Source organism: Mustela lutreola, chromosome 1, assembly GCF_030435805.1.
Source record: "Mustela lutreola isolate mMusLut2 chromosome 1, mMusLut2.pri, whole genome shotgun sequence".
NCBI classification, from domain to species: Eukaryota; Metazoa; Chordata; class Mammalia; order Carnivora; family Mustelidae; genus Mustela; species Mustela lutreola.
This window is the reverse complement of record NC_081290.1, coordinates 155,673,841-155,682,859: the sequence shown is the minus strand read 5'-3', so window position 1 is coordinate 155,682,859 and position 9,019 is coordinate 155,673,841.

Here is a 9,019-nt window from a genome sequence, read left to right as displayed (position 1 = left end):
GATAAAGCTGGCACGTGGAGGACAGAAGCTAGAGAATCAATCACAAACAAGCAGGGTGTGAATCCTGACCAAATCAAGCCTGAAGTTTATCCTTCTGGGCCTTCAGCTGCATGAATAATAATAAACAACCTGAGTTGACTAGACCTGATACTTTTCTATTATGTGCATCGAAAAACACAATAACTATTACATGAGCATACAACCAATGCCATTTTAGTGTGCTTTCAGAAGAATAATATGCTATCTTATCTTGGGTGAGGAACTTTGGGATTTGTTTTCAAGAATTTGCATATATCGCTTCGTTAATATTTATAATGGTTAGTGCAGCAGGAGTACCTAGTTTTAGGATTATCTTTGCTTCAAAAGGAGATTGTGATACAGAGAAATTGAACATTTTGTTGCAATCCACTCCCTAATTATGTAAAGTTAAATTAGAGAAGAGGGTGTGCAGGAAAACAGAGGGGGAAAGTTGAATAACACACAGCCATTTAAACGGGGGGGGGGGAATCATAAATGGAAAAAAACATTTTATTTCACTTCTCATGTTACCAAGTTAAAGAAAAAACATATGGGTTAGATTTCATAGAGAGAAAACATTTATGGCTTTAGTCTCATTTCAATACTTCAAACTCCACCGTAATTAAACTCTTTCAAAGCTTATTACACTGACGTGAGAAGGAGCATACAGACCTAGCCGAAAGTTGGATGCAAAGGAGGATTACCAGTAAGATGATAAGATGATGAACTCATTAATATCTTCTTTATTATTCCCATTTTGGGGATTTGTCAAGTTCCCATATCATTAGGAATAAGAATGAAGAGGTTTTTGTTTCGTTTGTTTTGGTTTTTGTTTTTTGTAATCCATTAACTAACTATGAGCTAGTTAAAGGAATCCTGGCAGACAGTGGCATTCCTCCCCAGTCTGGGAGAATAATCCAGGGTCGTTCTCCATCATGAACAAGATAAGCCTGGATCAGGGGCTGTGGCTAACACCATGTCAGCTTCCAGTTTTTAGTTTCAGCACTGACTGGAGCCACAGAGCTATGCTGTAAGCCTGGGTGAGTCATGGTTCTTTAGTGGATAGTTGTTTCATTGCTGGAACTTTCCATCTTTCAAATGTCAAAATTAGAGTGCACAAAGGTCCCAAGAGTTAAAGGAATGCGCTCTCACTTAAAGCTTAGCATTTATGCGGATTAACAAGAGAAGGAGTATTCTCCAGAGTACTAACATGCTCTCATCTGATAAAGCATGGGCAATTTGAGACAAGCAGACATGTGGCATTCTCAGTCTTTTTCTTAGTTGCAAAATATTGAGCCTTGGTTTGTGGTCAATATCTAGATTGCTCTCTTGCTGTCTAAGTTTGCCATGGTAAATTATTTTCTCATTTATATTAAGTGGCATTGTATCTTTTGGAAGGCTCTTCCGATTTCCTTCATAAGAAAAACTGTTACTTAAGACAATTTCCTCACTCTAGTGCCTCTAAAATGGAAGCACTGATTTTTAAAAGACATTAAGATCTTTTATGTTTGGCCACATGTAATTTTTTTTTAAGATTTTATTTACTTATTTGTCAGAGAGAAAGAGAGAGAGAGAGACAGCACACAAGCAGGGGGAACAGCAGGGAAAGGGAGACACAGGCTCCCGCTGAGCAGAAAACCTGATGTGGGATTCAATCCCAGATCCCTGGGATTATGACCTGAGCTGAAGCAGACTGTTAAACAAATGAGCCACCCCAGTGTCCCTGGCCATATGTGATTTTGAATCATCATATTAATACTGATTATGAATAACTTCCAGATTGATTAAGTTACCTACTACTACATTCAATGACATTTGTCCTCTGTATACCTTAAGCCCCTGAAAGACACTGTCATTTATGTATAAAAAGCTTGTAATAAAATGCCTGTATTATTCTGTAAATAATCAGACATTATTTTTTAAAATTTATATATTTATTTGAGGGGTTTAAAGGGGTGGAGGTAAGAGGTAGAGAGAATCCAAGCATAGGGCCAACTCAGGGGTCTGTCTCATGACCCTGAGATCACAACCTGAGTGGAAACAAAGAGTAGGACACTTGACTCTACCACCCAGGCACCCCATAGACACTGTATTTCTTGTCCCTGACCTTGACCAAAAAGATTTCATTACTTTATAGCTCATTTCTGGGTTTCCTTAACACATTATTTTTTTAGTGTTTCATTTGGGCAGGAACAATACCCTCAACACTTTGAAAATACTTTCTTAAGGTCCCACCACATGAAAAGCTAGTCATGTGCATATTGTCAAATCAGATTTCATAAACTCACAAGTATGAGGTTCATATTTTAGAGGGCTTTGTTGAAACCATTAGGAGCAATATGGAAAGCTCACAGTTTCTTCTAGGCTTTTATGAAGATCTCCATATTTGTCTAAGTTGACTCATTGTCAGCAAATCAGAGAAAGGAACAACAGGTTGTACACACTCTGTCTATTGACAAAAGGTTTTGATGTGGGTGGGGGATTACCTTTTTTTTTTTCCCAGTGTGTGTGTTATGGTATAAAAGAGGGGCACAGAGATAATCTAGTAAGACGTCAGGCACTCTTTGTGACTTACATTTGGCAGGTGAAGAGATTATAATTTTTCCTTCCTGTGTTTTCAGGCTTTACTCCATTTGTAGTATCTGGCCATGTGTACACATGTAGTTCCTTCATGGCAATGTCAAAATTGAGATTCTTTTCCTCATGCCCTCACCAATTACATAAGAGAAGGAGACTGAAAATTTTGAAACTAACGCATAAAAATAGAAATTAAAAGGATATCAATTCTCGTTTATCTCTAAAAAAATGTAAAACAGCAAAATAGTTTTATTTAAAAATAATTTCATCCATAAATCAAAGTATCCTAACTCAATTTTTATTTTCATCATTTATTGATGAATATTCACAAATGTTTATGCATAAATATGACAAAATTGTGAGCAAGCAATGCATGTTTCCTTCCCCTATAAATTTTTTTTAAAGATATTTTTTATTTATTTGACAGAGAGAGAGAAGTCACAAGTAGGCAGAGAGAGAGGGGGAAGCAGGCTCCCTGCTGAGCAGAGAGCCAGATGCGGGGCTCCATCCCAGGACCCTGAGATCATGACCTGAGCCGAAGGCAGAGGCTTTAACCCACTGAGCCACCCTGGAGCCCCCCCCCCCATAAAATTTTTAAGGATTTTTTCTGCCTATGTAATATTTTGCCTAATTGATGAGCCATAATTTATGACTCCTGCGAAGTCAGACATGTAAGTTTTTATAAGATTTTGCTCTAATGGGTACTGTTAGGATTAGCAGCTACATTCATAAATCTTTTGCTTTTTCAAAAATAAATTTCCAGGAGAAAAGTTACTAGATCATAGTGAAGATAATTTTTTCTTTTTTGATTATGCATGTTCACTTTTATTAGATAATGCCAAATAGTTTTCCAAAGTGGTTATGAAATTTTACTAACTCAACAGCAGCATATGAGTTCCTATTTCTTCATATCTTTAATGGCACTTAGTATCGTCACTCTTACATTTTAACCCTTTTGGTGGAAGTATTTCATTGTATTTATAGTTTGCATTTTCCTTATGATTAATAGAGTTGAGCATCCTTGTACATATTTATTGGTCTTTGGTTTTATTCTTTTGTGATTTGCCTGTTGAAATCTCTTTTCCATTTTTAAAAATTGAATTGATTTCCCTCTTATTAATAATTTGTAAGTATTATTAGCAATTTGTAAGCATTTATGCATTTGAAAATGGCATCTTTGAAGTTTATATGTTTTATATATATCTTCTCCCATTCTGTGACTTTTCTTTTCGATTTATATGATCTATTTGGATCCACAGAAGTTATAATTTTAAGTGAAGATAGTTTTCATCTTTCCTAATACAATTTCTAAGAAAATTGCTTTAATTAATTAATTTATTTATTTTATTTATTGAGAGAGTGTGAGCAAGGGGAAGTGGCAGAGGGAAAGGCAGAAGCAAACTCCCTGCTAAGCAGGGAGCCAGATGTGGGACTCGATCCCGGGACCTTGGGTTAATGACCTGAGCCAAAGGCTGATGCTTAACCCACTGAGCCACCCAGGCGCCGCAATGTCATCTCAGTTTATTATGTTCTGATCCAAAATTGTACTTGAAGATTTCTGGTAATGCCTTCCAGGTAGTCACCACTTCCAGGGAAAAAAAAACAAAAGAAAAAAAAAAGGTCCCAAGGCAATGTAAAAGGAAAGATCTGTAGCCACAGCTATCAATCACCCAGGAGAACCCACCACATCATTCCCTGTTGTGTCAGTTGGTGGAACATACCAAAACATTTGGAGTGGATTAAATAGGTGATGTAGGTAGACTTCGCAGCTCAAAAATATCCATTTCTGCCACATTTCTTGCTACCCTTTTACTAGAGTTAGTTGTCATATTAGAGGAGCTCAAGCATTCTCTCCAGTGAGTCACAGGGCAGTTTGGGTGTGCCTTCTAGGGAAAAGGTCACTGCCTGAAAAGCTTGTAATCAGGAACTGCATTGACAGAGTATAGCCCAGTTCCTTGTCAGATGCTTTGCCTCAGCTGATTTGACTATGAGCACTCAAAGGAGACGAATAAGCTCCCAGGGCATAGAGTTTAAACATGAGCACATTTTGTGCCATCATTCCAATAAACAAAACAAAAAAAGGAAATTCCTCTAGGGAACAATTTTCAATTTAGGGTGGATGATTTTGCCCAACATTTTTTTAAAGATTTTTAAAATTTATTAATTTGAGAGAGACTGGGAGAGAGAGAGCACAAGCAGGGGGAAAGATAGAGAGAGAAGCCGACTCCCTGCTGAGCAGAAAGCCTGATGTAGGACTCAATCCCAGGACCCTGGGATTATGACCTGAGCCAAAGGCAGACACTTAAACAACTGAGTCACCTAGGTGCCCCTTGCCTAACATTTCTCTCAGTTTTAAGCATCCCTAGGCTCACATGTATTTTATGGAATTGCAAGTCCATGAAAAATGCTCTATGGTCTCTGTAATCCATTTCTTACATAAATGTGGGGACCATACACGTGGTGAATCTTGCAGAGACAAAACACCAATATTTAGACATCTGAATCTTACTCCTCAGTAGATTTTGAGAGCTGTATTTACACTGGGTGAATGATCTGGTGCTATCCAGAGGAAGGAAAAAACACCATTACAGGCGGAAGAGGCAAAGGCCCAGAAAACAAGGGAAAGACAGAATCATGAGTAACTGGGACATGGAACAAGGTGGAAAATGTGAAATTACAGGGCTGGACAAAGACATTACCAAATTTTTATTTTGTGAAAAGATCATATTTTGCCAATTGAAAACCAAACAACCACGAACAATGTTCAGCTCACAAGCATGACTTCCCCTTGGAAAGCCTACTTTTTCTTCTCCCCCTGCCATCTTTGTTGAAATATAATTGACATATAACATTGTGTAAGTTTGCATCATGATCATTTGATGCAAGTATATATTATAAAATGATTACCACAATCAGGTTAATTACTCTCTTTATCAGTTCATGTAGTTTCATTGTGTGTGGGTGTTGAGGACTTCCAAGATTTACTCCCTTAGGGACTTTCAAGTATAGAATACAGTATTATTAAGTATAGTCACCATTTTATATATTAGATCCCCAGAACTTACTCATCTTATAACTGGAAATTTGTACCTTTGGCTAATAGCTCCCCCTTTACCCCGAGCCCCTGTTAACCACCAATGTACTCTGCCTATGGGTTTGACTTTTTGAGATTCCCCATATAAATGAGCTTTTACAGGATTTGTCTTTCTGTTTGTCTGATCTACTTTTCTTAGTATAATGCTTTCATGATTTATCCATGTTATCACAAAAAGCAGGAGTTCCTTCTCTCTTTTTTTCTTCCTCTTCTTTTTATGGTTGAATAATACTCCATTGTGTGCGTGTGTGTGTGTGTTTACTGTATTTTCTTTACCCATTCATCCACTGATGGACACTTACGTTATTTTTATGTCTTGTGTATTGTGAAAAAAACTGCAATAAATCTGGGGTGAAAATACCTCTTTGATATAGTGATTTTATTTCTTTCCGATTTGTACCTGAAGTGGAATTATTAGATCATATGGTAGTTCTTTTTTAAATTTTTTGAGGCATCTTCACATTGTTTTTCATAGTGGCGACACTAATTTACATCCTTACATCCCTCCTTGCTCTGTCCCCCTAAGCTAACTGCCTTCATAGTATTGTGTGTAGGATTAATTATACCACACTATATTTTAATATTTAATTCCCTATTTGTTTCCTTCATTACACTGAAAAACTTGAAGGAAGAAACTATTCTATTATGTTCCCAGTAGTGCTTGGCATATAGTAGGTTCTTAATAAAAATAAACTGAAGGTGGGGTGCCTGGGTGGCTCAGTGGGTTAAAGCCTCCGCCTTCGGCTCAGACGATAATCCCAGGGTCCTAGGATCGATCCCCGCATCAGGCTTTCTGCTCAGTGGGGAGCCTGCTTCCCTCTCTCTCTCTGTCTGCCTCTCTGTCTACTTGTGATCTCTGTTCAAATAAATAAATAAAATCTTCAAAAAACATGAATTTAAGGAATAAATTACAGAAAAAAAAAAGAAGTTAGAGCTTTCAGATAAAAAGGCCATGTTCACAATAGTAAGAGAAGGGGCATGTGCACAAGAAGAGAACAGAGTGAGATGATTGAGAGTTGTGTCCTACAACTTTAATGAATTTATCAGTTCTATTAGTCTTTTGGTTGATTCTTAAGGTTTTTTTTTTTATACAAACTATCATATCATCTGCAAATAGTAAGTTATACTTGTTCCTCACTGGACACATGAAAAGATAGCCAACATCACTAATTATCAGGGAAATGAAAATTAAAACCACAATGAAGTATCACTTTACACCTGTCAGAATGACTAAAATAAGAGACACGTGAGATAACAAGTATTGTTGAAGATGCAAAGTAAAAGGAACCCTTGTGCACTGTAGTAGGAATGCAAATTGGTGCAGTCACTATGGAAAACAGTATGGAGGTTTCTCAAAAAATTACAGATGTAATTTTCATATGACCCAGTAATTCATGGCTGGGTATTTATCTAAAGAAAATGAAAACACTAATTCAAACAGGTATATACAACCCTACATTTATTGCAGTATTATTTACAATAGCCAAGATATGTAAGCAATCCAAGTGTCTGTCCATAGATGAATGGTTCAAGAAGGTGTGCAATACATATATGATGGAATATTACTCAGCCATAAAAGTAGCGAAATATTGTCATATGCAACAACATGCTAGACCTAGAAGGTATAGTGTTAAGTGAAATAAGTCAGTCACAGTCACATACCATATGATTTCACTCATATGTGGAATTTAAGAAATAAAATAAATGAACAAAAAACACACAAAAGATAGATTCTTAAATACAGAGAACTGGAGGCTAACAGGGAGGTGGGTAGGGGGTCGGGGAAATAGGTGAAGGGGATTAACACTTACCGTGATGAGAACTAAGTAATGTATAGAGTTGTTGAATCACAATATTGTATACCTAAAACTTAATATAACACTGAATGTTAATTATTCTTCAATAAAGAAAGAAAATATCTTATTCTGAAATGCAAATCAAAGGATTATATATCTGTACATATTTAACAAGAAATGGGCATGGCTATGAATAAAACTTTAAAACTCCACGAGAGTTATAAAATTGAAAAACTTTAGTAAATGCAGAGACACAGTTCTCCTCAAAAGGAAAATTTGGTATGTTAAACATGACAATTATTCATAAATTAACCTATGATTAAAAATATAATTAAATGGGGATACGCTTGCATAGATAAATTCTCAAAATAATACCAAGTTTTTCTGTAGAAACATAAACATATGAAAATATCCAGAAAATTTTTGAAGCAGTTAAGTATTGAATAGCTATCAGAAATTAAAAATGTATTATGAAATTTCAGAGATTAGAGTGGTTTATTTCTAGAGGATACAGAAGAGTTGAGCAAAATAAAAGTCTAGAAATAGGCACTAATCAATGAGAGATTGAAAACTAATAGAAAGTGATCAAAGGATATGATGAAACATTTCAGAGGAAAAGAAAGAAAATGGCTGATAAACATATAGAAAAATATTCAATTATTCCATTAATAAATGTAAATTAATATAATACTGTATCTTTTTAAAAAAATTCAGAAAACAAAAATTATAGAGATTGAAGATCTAATCAGTAATCTTGGTGAGGATATTGGTCAATGGGTTTTCTTACACATTGTTGATGGGATGCTAAAGTGTTTGTAGTATTTCTGGTGGACATTTTGGCAATAGTTTCAAAAATGAAAATATATGCTCCTTTTCATTCAGCAATCTCATTATTAACAGTTTTTTTTTCATTGCTTATTTGCATCTCTATTTAATCATTAATATTTAACAATAAAAATGGACATATTTCTTTTTTCATTGTCATAAACAATGTCAGTATGAACAGTCTGGTAAGTAAGTCTTTGCATACTTAATGCTTATTTCCTTAGAAAAAAATTACTGTAAGTGAAATTGCTGAGTCAAATACTGATCAAGAGGCATACACATTTTACGGGACACCTGGGTGGCTCAGTTGGTTAAGCACTTGCTTTCAGCTCAGGTCATGATCCCAGGGTCGTGGGATGGAACCCCGCATCAGGCTCCTTCGCTCAGTGGGGAGCCTGCTTCTCTTTCTACCCCTTCTCCCCGCTTGTGCTCTCTCTGTCTCTCTCATTCTCAAATGCATTAAAAAAAAAAAAAAAAAAAAAAAAAAAAACTTAACCAAAAAAAAAAAAAAGAAGCATACATATTCTAAAAGCTTTTGATACACCCTGGAGCAAGAACATTTGTATTCAAGTTTCATATGTTTGTAAAAAATAAATTAGCAACTAACATGGCGACATACTCTATCTATAAAAATTCAAATAAAGGACTGATTATATCTGAAGGCAGGCTGCCTTCCATAACTGTCAGCCTGTGCCTGACAGAGGTGGAG